Raw genomic sequence first — 13,000 nt, 5'->3', positions numbered from 1 at the left:
AGGGAACTTTTGTAAATATATATTTTTTACATATTTATTAAACCTGTCATTATGTCCTGACAGTAGAATATGAGACAGATAATCTGTGTATAAATCAAGTTCCTCTGGCTCCTCCCAGTGTCCTATTGCCATTTGCAGAAATCCATCGCTCCCGGTAAGAAACAACCAATCAGAGCTGCGGTCCGTAACTTTGTTTGTGTTCAACATGTAGAAAAATGAACATAATAAGCGAGTACACCATGAATCCATTTTCCAAACCGTGTTTTTGGCTTGTCCTGAATCACTAGGGTGCACCTATAATAAGTGTTTATATTCAGACTATTTTAGATTGCTTCGGGGGTACCGCGGCGGAGTAACCCAGTACCTTTGTGATTCTTCATAGACATAAACAGAGAGAAGTAGTTTCGGCTACGATGTTCTTCCACAAGACGCAAGCAGTTCTGTTTATTAACCGCTAGAGCGTCAAAAGTTCCCTACCGCAGCTTTAACCAGACGGTTACACAAGCTCCACCAATCAGATGCATCACTGTGGGATTGTTCAGGATTGTGGGTAATGAAGTACTTAGCCAAGACATCACGAATAAAAGGCATTTATATCAAAACAAGGTTAGAGCCCCATGATCCTTTTGGGTTTATATGAGCATATACTATCGCTTAGTACAGCCGTAGCTGGTTTTAAGTCTACCATTCATGTACAAACCCTAGTGTGTATTCTTTGGTGAGGATTCACCAGAAATAGATCTACACTGGAAATCTAGCAAAAACAGAAGGGGGCCTGGTAGAGCCCTCGGCTGACTCCAGTAAACTAAGAAAAGTTTAAATTGAAAATCTAATTGGATTGCAACCTAAAAAAAATTATAACTAAATCAGTTTGAGGATCATGACAACCCAAATAAATCTGAATGACATTAAAAAAAAAAAGAAAGGAAAACACTCACGTTGCCACTGCTTTGTCTTTCAAACAGGTAAATGACTGAACCAAACCCAAAGCCAGTGCCTTCTTGAGATCTGATGTAGGACGTTAATCAGAAACACACACACAGGTCAAATCTAGATTAGAAAACTAGATTTAAATGGATTGTTTGGATTGTAGGACATGAAGTATGAAATAGTTACTAAAGGCAACGTGAAGGGATTAATTTATAACCAGAGTCTCGTTTTCATTTCAAGTTTTAATTTGGTTATTATCCATAACAAGTACTTCCAGTGAGTTTGTTAGAACAAATGCATGTAAAAAAACCTTACTCCACTCATTGCAGTTGTATTGTTGACTTTTCTTCTATAAAAGGCTGTGTCCGTTCAACTAGGCACTATTTTCTGTATTTGCTGTGTAACCTTTTATCAATGTGTGGCGTAAGAACACGTCGTGCTGCGGTCACTTGCAGGCATTGAACAACAGAGGTGCATTGATGTGTTGCACACAGTGGTGGACGAAGCACACATGCCATGTACTTGAGTTAAAGTATAGATACCCAAGGTAAAATATTACTCAAGTAAAAGTAGAAGTGCTGCCTTTAAACATTCACTTGAGTAAAAGTACAAAAGTATTTGCCTTCAAATGTACTTAAGTATCCAAGTACAATGCTTTCTTTATTGCTATAATGTCCTATTATCATTTTTGTCACAAGACTCTTGCTTATCTCAGTCTACATAAAGACTCTAATCTCACTCTTGGCACACCAATCTATTAATAAAATGACATTAATTAGTCAGACACTGATGTCTATAAAATAATTTCATAAGCACAAAAAATTCCTTTAGAACTAAATGAAATAACAGGACTTGAGAGCAGGTAGTTTCAGTTTAACATTTATTTGTAACAGTTATCCAAGTTTTTATTTAAACTTAAACTTGCAAAACACAGGTTAACATGAGTTTTCCTTTACTATATCATATCTGAATGTGTCTGTGTATAAATATAAACTGGCCATATCAGATTCACTGTAATAGGAACTAGTGTTTGTGATCAGAAGAAACGCACTTGCCAGTCACAACTGCATATAGAAGGGGTATATAATACTATTTCAGTTATGAATTTCCCCACACTGTCAGGAACAATATTTAGTAATGCTTTTACATGTAATTGTCAGTATTTGTGTATTATTAACTCTATACTGCTTCACATGAAACTGGTGATACTTGGTAAAAAAATAAATAAATGAATAAAATATATCAAGTAAGGTGACCTCAGCATCATCACCTCTGAGCTGCCTGTTGTGGTTGCAATGAAATCGATCCCTGACATTGCTTTTTTATATTTTTCTTCATTTCAAGTACTGCCTCATCCATCTTACGTCACAGAGTGCTCCTTGATATGAGAGAGGCATTAGGCTGAAGATCACTAAAGGGTTGTAGACTCTGGGTCACACAATTCAACACGGCATGATCAACATTCTTCTGTGTGACTAGCTTGGTTTCTCTCAACTTCAACTGTCTGGAGGTCGAAGGAGCCTCCTCGTGCTCCATTGTCCTTTTCCTTGGTGCTGTTAGGGCAGGGGTGGGCAACAGTTTTAGTCTGAGGGCCACAGTTACTTTAGCAAAGTAAACGGAGGGCCACACTTTGGACAATTGCAATTAAACATAGTTACATGATTAAATGGTACAAATTAATGCAATGCAAATATGTATAAGGCTACTCTACAGTTACTTTGATAGCCTATTTCAAGGCCTGATACTTATTTTTGCTAGGCCTGTCTGACCTAGGCTACTCTTAAGGTTACAATAACTGGATTTACTTTCAAGGATTCATTTCCTACACTACCCTGCATATTGTTCAACTGTCATTCATTCATTCAGCCAGATGTGTCTCCTCTTCCTGATTTGCGTCAGACCCGTCAATCATCTCACTTCACGTGGTTCATCATGCGTGATAACTAAGCTAAAGTGACATTTCTTCACTGAAACAAGAAGCTAATAAATGCACAATTTAAGTATTTCTACGATTATGTGTTTTGTGTGTGATTTTCATGCGATTTGGGGTTTTCATATAAATAATGAATGTCCAAATTGCGAGTGCATCGAGCGCATCGCGGGGGCCGGATTGAAGCAATATGCGGGGCCGGATCCGGCCCCCGGGCCGTATATTGCCCATGTATGTGTTAGAGCAATATCTCTCTGCATGTGGCTACCATGTTTCTCTGCAAAAGGAACATTCAAACATTAAGTTAAACCAGAGATCAGTCTCCTCTCTTTGATTAAATAAAACAAGCATTTCATGTGCTTTTAGCGTGTCATAGATGTATGCTACAGTGTACATTATTTTTCAGAATAGGCTTAGTTAGATCAGTCTTTGGAAGCTGAACTTTTGAAAATAACAATCACTGTTAATAAGGAGCACTCCACTGTTTAAGCATCACACATGCACCAATGCTACATTTTCATATAATGTAATCATTATGTTCCCAACTTGTAATAATTACTTGAACTAGCTCATTGTTCACTTTAAATGAAAATAAGATGTTAGCTAATAACAGCATGATTTTTATTACTTAAGAACTGTACATTTCCGACATAACTTGAACACAGTCACCTCTGATAACAGATCACTTTAAATTGTAATGTAGACATACTTTCTGTAAAGGTACTTTGAAACTATATGTATTGTGAAAAATGCTAATACAAATAAATGGAATTGGATACACTGCATGTAAAACTATTCAAAATAGAATTTATATTCCAACATAACATGTTAACATCGAATTTCACAAAATCAGAGCCCTCAGCTTGAAAAGTTTCAAAAACAAATACTATGAAATATGGTGAAACCGCTAACTAAGCTGACGACGTGTACCATGTCCATGGTGACGTGATGTCACATTTCATGTATTTTAACATACACACTGAAACAGTTTTCTGCAAGCTATTGCTAGATTTCTCGTTAAAATAAAGTGAAATGAAAATGGCTTAGCTCTACGTGTTTCCTTAGATTGGAAGGAGAATTCTTGTATGACGAAATTGTACAGGGCCGATGCAGGCAGAGAAGGCTCTTAAAAATGAAGGACTCGTTCTTTTCAATAACTTCAAAAAAAGTGCACAAATAAGGCCATGGGTGTTGTGGCATGTTAGAGTCAGTAACGTTAGTTTCTTCCATCATTTATCAAGACACTGGCGCTCAATGTTATGCCTGTTGCATTGATGTGATGTCACGTCACTCACCTTGAACCCAAGACGCCAACAGGGGCAAGTAAAACAAACTACCACTTTAAAGTACTGCTGAAAAATGATATTTCATAAGAATTCATGTCTGAACAGGGCTTTAGTAGCAATGCAGACTTTATATGCGGTGGATGGGAAAACACATTTCTTACCTCTAATATCAAATCTTTAGACAAGTCACAAGGTCTGTCAAAGTGTTAATGACAAAGTTGTCCATTGATCTGAAACAAAAACAAAAAGAGCTTAAACAAAAATACAATTGTTATTGTATTAACTATTCATACGTCACCATGTAGACGCAATGCAGACTACAGCAGCAGAAATGTAAAACGATGTGAAGATACCAGCCAGACATTTTATTTAACATCACAAAATAGAGAGAAAACAATCCTCCCTCTCTATATAATTCATAATAAATTGCATACATGTAAATTGTCTATGTTCTCACAGCACAGTAATATTTGTGGCTGCTCACAGCAAAGACTTCAGTGCACATAGATATATTATATATTTCTTGATGTTACAGACGCAGAAGACCAAGTAACGTTAGACAGAGAAGACAGTTCTGCTAAATAACTGCATCCGATCTTTATACGTATAACTTAATAAACCAAACACAAATCTGAAGTAAACTCATAATGAACACTATAACTTTGTAACTGGAGTCAATTTGAATAGAAGTAAACGCGTTTCACAATCACGTCGTCTTACAGCGTTCAAAAAATAGCGCACAGTCTGCAACATATTCACAATCCCGATCGGTAATAGCCGAGATATCAGCGGTATGAACATATTTACATTACAGATCTCGTGTGAATATTATAAAGTTGTTGTAACAATAATACCTGCAAAATAAAATGAAAATTTGATGAGGAAAAATCCGTGTAACGACACACCAAACGCTCTGCAGATGTAAGGGCGCAGGCGCGCACACAGCTCCTCCTTTCAGTTTTCAAAATAAGAGTCCTGGTTTCTCACCACTGCAGTGAAGACTGTTCTTAGACTTATCGCTTTCACAAAATCAGATTATCTCACTGTTTTTACATATTTTAATCAGTAAAACACTGTTCACGTCACATTAAAAGCTTCAGGAAAAACAAGCCCGCTCGTTTATAGCCAGTTAAAATAAGGAAGCAAAGCAAAGGACAGCCTGTTGGCTAGTAAACTAGTTAACTGGCGAATCACCTGGTTAGCTTTAAACTAGCTTTCAAATGAGCCTTATGAATTCAGTAAACATGACTATATGCTCATGGGCATTATGAACTTGTTTAATTAAAGTGAATTAATAATTCAGACCTTCTCCTCGCTGGATGAGCAGTCAGGTTCTCTGCTGTGTCGAGTGCTGGTGTGTGGACTCTGGTGATGATGTGATGATGAACCCATATAAATTGGGTTGAATCTAGATCAAATATAAAATGTAGATACAACTATACAATAAGGGAAAGTTAAAAAAGGCATATAATAAAATTAAAAATCAAGTTAAATAAAGCAGCGCAAGGCAAATAAAGTGCAAATTCAATGAAGTGAACATCAGTGCAGATAAAAGACTTGTAGTGCAAAATAAAAAACACTTATTAATAAATGCAGTTTTGATGAGTAAACTCCTGTAAAAAATAAATAATAACAATACATTTTTTCATCAAAATAAATCATTCTGATCCCAAACTCTCACCGGTGTGTGTGTGTGTGTGTGTAGCACTTACACACTGATCCCCACAATAATAAAGATGTTAAATACTCATCTGAGGAGGATGTGTGACGTACACTTTTCTGTAAACTGAGCCAAACAATTTTTCACTGATTTAGGGTAGAGTAAGAATATTTACTGTATTGCAAGTTAGTTCATACTTAGATATAAGAGTCGCGAACAGGCGCCGAAGTGGCGATCCGAATCAACGGAGTCGCGATTCTCGCGAACAGGCTCCGAAGTGGCGATCTGAATCAACCGAGTCGCGATTCTCACGAACAGGCTCCGAAGTGGCGATCTGAATCAACCGAGTCGCGATTCTCGCGAACAGGCTCCGAAGTGGCGATCTGAATCAACCGAGTCGCGATTCTCGCGAACAGGCTCCGAAGTGGCGATCTGAATCAACCGAGTCGCGATTCTCGCGAAGAGGTTCCGAAGTGGCGATCTGAATCAACCGAGTCGCGATTCTCGCGAACAGGCTCCGAAGTGCCGATCAGAATCAACAGAGTCGCGATTCTCGCGAACAGGCTCCGAAGTGCCGATCAGAATCAATGGAGTCGCAAAAAGACGCTGAAGTGGCGATCCAAATTAACGGAGTTGCGAACAGGCTCGGAAGTGTCGATCTGAATCAAAACAATCAAAAATTCCTTGTAAAAGAGTTCTATTTATTTTTAGAAAGAAAGCATACATTTTACTGACCACAAACTTTTGAACTCTAGTTTTTATTGTTACAAAAGACTTCTTTTTTAAATAAATTCTCTTCTTTTTTAACTTTTCATTCATCAAAGAATCCTGAAAGAAGTATCACAGTTCAGCAGCACAACTCTGATAATAAATCATCATATTAGAATGATTTCTGAAGATCATGTGACACTGAAGACTAGAGGAATGATACTGAAAATCACAGAAATAAAATAGATTTTAATGTATATTAAAATAGAAAAAATTTGTTTTACTTCATAATAATATTTCACCCCCCCCCCCCCCCCCTTGTACTTTTGATCAAATAAATCAAGTCAAGTCTGCTTTATTGTTAATTTCCACATGTACAGTACATACACAGAGAGAATCGAAATTGCGTTACACTCAGACTCCGGTGCATACAGATACCATTAACATTAAAGCCTAAAAATCTAGATCAAATATAAAATGTAGATACAACTATACAATAAGGGAAAGTTAAAAAAGGCATATAATAAAATTAAAATCAAGTTAAATAAAGCAGCGCAAGGCAAATAGAGTGCAAATTCAATGAAGTGAACATCAGTGCAGATAAAAGACTTGTAGTGCAAAAAAAAAAAACACTTATTAATAAATGCAGTTTTGATGAGTAAACTCCTGTAAAAAAAATAAATAATAACAATATTTTTTTTCATCAAAATAAATCATTCTGATCCCAAACTCTCACCGGTGTGTGTGTGCATACTTAGATATAATTTTATATGCAATATTACCTTTTCTTTTCATCATCATCTTTAAGAGTTCATGATTATTTCTGTTCAACTTTATTTCTCAGTTGATAATTCTATCCAAAATTCAATAAAACACAACACATGCAACTGAGGTACAAGAAGGCTTGACTTCCAAAAGTCATTGAAATCATTTAAAAATCAAAGTGACAGGTAAAAAAAAAAAGCCTCAGGTCCAAATATTAATTAATCACTAATGAACTGTTTGAAAAAAAAAACACACACAATCCCTAAATAAAACCAATGGGGAAAAAATAAATAAAATAATAATACAAATAATAATAAAATAATCAATAATGCCTCTATTTTTAGAATGCTCCTATTTAAGTTGTTTTTTCCTTTCTTTTTTTTTTTTTCGGGACCATAATTCTGATGAGCTGAAAAGGGCCTGAGTCTCGTGCAGGGCTCTACTCCACAGTTCTGATCTGAATCAAATAACTCGCACTTCCTAGTCCGATGTCCAGATCTGAATTAAAAAAAAAAAAAAATCACAAACAGGCGCCGAAGTCCCGATCTGAATCAACGGAGTCGCGAACTTTTACTTCATAATAATATTTCACTCCCCCTCCCCCCTGTACTTTTGATCAAATAACTCAAGTCAAGTCTGCTTTATTGTTAATTTCCACATGTACAGTACATACACACAGAGAATCGAAATTGCGTTACACTCAGACTCCGGTGCATACAGATACCATTAACATTAAAGCCTAAAAATCTAGATCAAATATAAAATGTAGATACAACTATACAATAAGGGAAAGTTAAAAAAAGGCATATAATAAAATAAAAAATCAAGTTAAATAAAGCAGCGCAAGGCAAATAGAGTGCAAATTCAATTAAGTGAACATCACTGCAGATAAAAGACTTGTAGTTCAAAAAAAACAAACACTTATTAATAAATGCAGTTTTGATGAGTAAACTCCTGTAAAAAATAAATAATAACAATAATTTTTTTCATCAAAATAAATCATTCTGATCCCAAACTCTCACCGGTGTGTGTGTGTGTGTGTGGTTGTGTGTGTAGCACTTCCACACTGATCCCCACAATAATAAAGATGTTAAATACTCATCTGAGGAGGATGTGTGACGTACACTTTTCTGTAAACTGAGCCAAACAATTTTTCACTGATTTAGGGTAGAGTAAGAATATTTACTGTATTGCAAGTTAGTTCATACTTAGATATAAGAGTTGCGAACAGGCGGCTAAGTGGCAATCTGAATCAACGGAGTCGCGATTCTCGAGAACAGGCGCCGAAGTGGCGATCCGAATCAACGGAGTCGGGATTCTCGCGAACAGGCTCCGAAGTGGCGATCTGAATCAACCGAGTCGCGATTCTCGCGAACAGGCTCCGAAGTGCCGATCAGAATCAACCGAGTCGCGCTTCTCGCGAACAGGCTCCGAAGTGGCGATCTAAATCAACCGAGTCGCGATTCTCGCGAACAGGCTCCGAAGTGCCGATCAGAATCAACCGAGTCGCGCTTCTCGCGAACAGGCTCCGAAGTGGCGATCTGAATCAACCGAGTCGCGATTCTCGCGAACAGGCTCCGAAGTGGCGATCTAAATCAACCGAGTCGCGATTCTCGCGAACAGGCTCCGAAGTGGCGATCTAAATCAACCGAGTCGCGATTCTCGCGAACAGGCTCCGAAGTGCCGATCAGAATCAACAGAGTCGCGATTCTCGCGAACAGGCTCCGAAGTGCCGATCAGAATCAACGGAGTCGCAAAAAGGCGCTGAAGTGGCCATCCAAATCAACGGAGTTGCGAACAGGCTCCGAAGTGTCGATCTGAATCAAAACAATCAAAAATTCATTGTAAAAGAGTTCTATTCATTTTTAGAAAGAAAGCATAAATTTTACTGACCACAAACTTTTGAACTCTAGTTTTTATTGTTACAAAAGACTTATTTTTTAAATAAATTCTCTTCTTTTTTAACTTTTCATTCATCAAAGAATCCTGAAAGAAGTATCACAGTTCAGCAGCACAACTCTGATAATAAATCATCATATTAGAATGATTTCTGAAGATCATGTGACACTGAAGACTGGAGGAATGATACTGAAAATCACAGAAATAAAATAGATTTTAATGTATATTAAAATAGAAAAAATTTGTTTTACTTCATAATAATATTTCACTTTTCCCCCCTGTGCTTTTGATCAAATAAATCAAGTCAAGTCTGCTTTATTGTTAATTTCCACATGTACAGTACATACACAGAGAATCGAAATTGCGCTACACTCAGACTCCGGTGCATACAGATACCATTAACATTAAAGCCTAAAAAGTCTAGATCAAATATAAAATGTAAATACAACTATACAATAAGGGAAAGTTAAAAAAGGCATATAATAAAATTAAAAATCAAGTTAAATAAAGCAGCGCAAGGCAAATAGAGTGCAAATTCAATGAAGTGAACATCAGTGCAGATAAAAGACTTGTAGTTAAAAAAAAAAAAAACATTTATTAATAAATGCAGTTTTGATGAGTAAACTCCTGTAAAAAATAAATAATAATAATTTTTTTCATCAAAATAAATCATTCTGATCCCAAACTCTCACCGGTGTTTGTGTGTGTGCGTGGTTGTGTGTGTAGCACTTACACACTGATCCCCACAATAATAAAGATGTTAAATACTCATCTGAGGAGGATGTGTGACCTACACTTTTCTGTAAACTGAGCCAAACAATTTTTCACTGATTTAGGGTAGAGTACGAATATTTACTGTATTGCAAGTTAGTTCATACTTAGATATAAGAGTCGCGAACAGGCGCCGAAGTGGCGATCCGAATCAACGGAGTCGCGATTCTCGCGAACAGGCGCCGAAGTGGCGGTCCGAATCAACGGAGTCGCGATTCTCGCGAACAGGCGCCGAAGTGGCGATCTGAATCAACCGAGTCGCGATTCTCGCTAACAGGCTCCGAAGTGGCGATCTGAATTAACCGAGTCGCGATTCTCGCGAACAGGCTCCGAAGTGCCGATCAGAATCAACGGATTTGCAAAAAGGCGCTGAAGTGGCGATCCAAATCAACGGAGTCACGAACAGGCGCTGAAGTGTCGATCTGAATCAAAACAATCAAAAATTCATTGTAAAAGAGTTCTATTCATTTTTAGAAAGAAAGAATACATTTTACTGACCACAAACTTTTGAACTCTAGTTTTTATTGTTACAAAAGACTTCTATTTTAAATAAATTCTCTTCTTTTTTAACTTTTCATTCATCAAAGAATCCTGAAAGAAGTATCACAGATCAGCAGCACAACTCTGATAATAAATCATTATATTAGAATGATTTCTGAAGATCATGTGACACTGAAGACTGGAGGAATGATACTGAAAATCACAGAAATAAAATAGATTATAATGTATATTAAAATAGAAAAAATTTGTTTTACTTCATAATAATATTTCACTTTTCCCCCTGTGCTTTTGATCAAATAAATCAAGTCAAGTCTGCTTTATTGTTAATTTCCACATGTACAGTACATACACACAGAGAATCGAAATTGCTTTACACTCAGACTCCGGTGCATACAGATACCATTAACATTAAAGCCTAAAAATCTAAATCAAATATAAAATGTAGATACAACTATACAATAAGGGAAAGTTAAAAAAGGCATATAATAAAATTAAAAATCAAGTTAAATAAAGCAGCGCAAGGCAAATAGAGTGCAAATTCAATGAAGTGAACATCAGTGCAGATAAAAGACTTGTAGTGCAAAAAAAAAAAAAACACTTATTAATAAATGCAGTTTTGATGAGTAAACTCCTGTAAAAAAATAAATAATAACAATATTTTTTTTCATCAAAATAAATCATTCTGATCCCAAAGTCTCACCGGTGTGTGTGTGCATACTTAGATATAATTTTATATGCAATATTACCTTTTCTTTTCATCATCATCTTTAAGAGTTCATTATTATTTCTGTTCAACTTTATTTCTCAGTTGATAATTCTATCCAAAATTCAATAAAACACAACACATGCAACTGAGGTACAAGAAGGCTTGACTTCCAAAAGTCATTGAAATCATTTAAAAATCAAAGTGACAGGTAAAAAAAAAAAGCCTCAGGTCCAAATATTAATTAATCACTAATGAACTGTTTGAAAAAAAAAACACACACAATCCCTAAATAAAACCAATGGGGAAAAAATAAATAAAATAATAATACAAATAATAATAAAATAATCAATAATGCCTCTATTTTTAGAATGCTCCTATTTAAGTTGTTTTTTCCTTTCTTTTTTTTTTTTTCGGGACCATAATTCTGATGAGCTGAAAAGGGCCTGAGTCTCGTGCAGGGCTCTACTCCACAGTTCTGATCTGAATCAAATAACTCGCACTTCCTAGTCCGATGTCCAGATCTGAATTAAAAAAAAAAAAAAAAAAAATCACAAACAGGCGCCGAAGTCCCGATCTGAATCAACGGAGTCGCGAACTTTTACTTCATAATAATATTTCACTTTTCCCCCGCTGTACTTTTGATCAAATAAATCAAGTCAAGTCTGCTTTATTGTTAATTTCCACATGTACAGTACATACACACAGAGAATCGAAATTGCGTTACACTCAGACTCTGGTGCATACAGATACCATTAACATTAAAGCCTAAAAATATAGATCAAATATAAAATGTAGATACAACTATACAATAAGGGAAAGTTAAAAAAGGCATATAATAAAATTAAAAATCAAGTTAAATAAAGCAGCGCAAGGCAAATAGAGTGCAAATTCAATGAAGTGAACATCAGTGCAGATAAAAGACTTGTAGTTCAAAAAAAAAAAAAACACTTATTAATAAATGCAGTTTTGATGAGTAAACTCCTGTAAAAAATAAATAATAACAATAATTTTTTTCATCAAAATAAATCATTCTGATCCCAAACTCTCACCGGTGTTTGTGTGTGTGTGTGTGTGTGTGTGGTTGTGTGTGTAGCACTTCCACACTGATCCCCACAATAATAAAGATGTTAAATACTCATCGGAGGAGGATGTGTGACTACCCTAAATCAGTGAAAAATTGTTTGGCTCAGTTTACAGAAAAGTGTAGAGTAAGAATATTTACTGTATTGCAAGTTAGTTCATACTTAGATATAATTTTATATGCAATATTACCTTTTCTTTTCATCATCATCTTTAAAAGTTCATGATTATTTCTGTTCAACTTTATTTCTCAGTTGATAATTCTATCCACAATTCAATAAAACACAACACATGCAACTGAGGTACAAGAAGGCTTGACTTTCAAAAGTCATTGAAATCATTTAAAAATCAGTCGATGACATCACTGTGGGAGGTAATGGCGAGCAGGAACACGATGCAAACCTAAGAAAAGTTTTGGACCGTGCTCGTGAAGTGAACTTGAGGCTGAACCCTCAAAAGTGCAAATTTCGCCTTAGTGAGGTGAGCTATGTCGGTCATATTTTCACAAGCAAAGGACTACAACCTGACTCAGCAAAAACAAAAGCAAACACAGAAATGCCGGCACCAGACAACGTTACTGCGCTGCAGCGCTTCCTAGGCATGATTAACTACTTAGGAAAATTCATATTGAACCTTAGTGAGCTGTCTGCCCTTCTGCGCGAGGTGACCTGTAAAAACACAGAGTGGTGCTGGTTTAAACAGCATCAGGACGCTTTTGAAGTTCTGAAGCACAGGATTTCTAGTCCACCTACTTTAAAATATTA

The 13,000-nt window shown here is 36.1% G+C and overlaps 1 long non-coding RNA gene across 2 annotated transcripts; it reads right to left on the bottom strand.

Moving 5' to 3' along the window:
- Positions 1–1,793: 1,793 nt before the first annotated feature.
- On the bottom strand, positions 1,794–8,669 carry LOC113055948 (uncharacterized). Of its 2 annotated transcripts, XR_003277624.1 has the most exons (4): positions 8,488–8,669; positions 5,452–5,554; positions 4,308–4,376; positions 1,794–2,483 (listed from the first exon to the last, which is right to left on the bottom strand). It is a non-coding gene; the product is annotated as an uncharacterized LOC113055948 (long non-coding RNA). The 2 variants fall into 2 exon arrangements; XR_003277625.1 differs by lacking the exons at positions 5,452–5,554; positions 8,488–8,669 and adding an exon at positions 5,001–5,445.
- Between the last annotated feature and the right edge of the window lie 4,331 nt (positions 8,670–13,000).

The sequence above is a fragment of the Carassius auratus genome, chromosome 3, assembly GCF_003368295.1.
Source record: "Carassius auratus strain Wakin chromosome 3, ASM336829v1, whole genome shotgun sequence".
NCBI classification, from domain to species: domain Eukaryota; kingdom Metazoa; phylum Chordata; class Actinopteri; order Cypriniformes; family Cyprinidae; genus Carassius; species Carassius auratus.
The sequence above is the reverse complement of the archived record's forward strand: the minus strand, read 5'-3'. Positions and strand labels throughout refer to the sequence as shown.